General features: G+C 36.6%; 1 protein-coding gene across 1 annotated transcript in view; it reads right to left on the bottom strand.

The window, feature by feature from the left end:
• LOC119593717 (WW domain-containing adapter protein with coiled-coil-like) overlaps nt 1-577 on the bottom strand; it is a gene marked incomplete in the record, with an annotated part of 31,198 nt that overhangs the window by 2,692 nt on the left and 27,929 nt on the right.

Here is a 577-nt window from a genome sequence, read left to right on the forward strand (position 1 = left end):
GCTATAAACAGCTCATGATCAGTTAAATAGGATTTAAAGTGCATGAGCATTCCTAAAGTGATTTCCCCACATCATACTGCCAGAGATTGTGTACTCAACCACTCCAGTAAGATGGAAGTGTAGAAAACTACTACTCTTCTTTTCAAGAGACAGGAGGCAAATGTGAGACTTTAAGCCAACTTTTGAGGGGCTGTTTCTCCTCACTGGCTGCAGCCAGGGGTAAAAATGCCAGTGTTGAGCACTCACAACTTCAGCTGTGTTTACAAGAGCACTTTTTCAAGAAGAGGTTAGTAATGCTATCTAATTTTCCCACTTCCCCCAATCACAAAGTTGGCAACTTTGTTAGAAGGGTGAAACATGATGGATTATTTGGAACTGACTATTGGGGCATGTCAAAAGAGTCTATAGTAAGAAATCTTACTCAAATGCAATTTTTATCATATACGTCTAATAAAAGGATTACAAAATAAGTATAGTATTTCATATCCTTACATTTTTAAAGTGATTATTACTTCTATAAAGAATTTAATTTCATAGTAGCCATGATGTCACTGTTTACAAGTGTAGAGTTTGCCGA

Source organism: Penaeus monodon, chromosome 32 (assembly GCF_015228065.2).
Source record: "Penaeus monodon isolate SGIC_2016 chromosome 32, NSTDA_Pmon_1, whole genome shotgun sequence".
Classification (NCBI taxonomy): Eukaryota; Metazoa; Arthropoda; class Malacostraca; order Decapoda; family Penaeidae; genus Penaeus; species Penaeus monodon.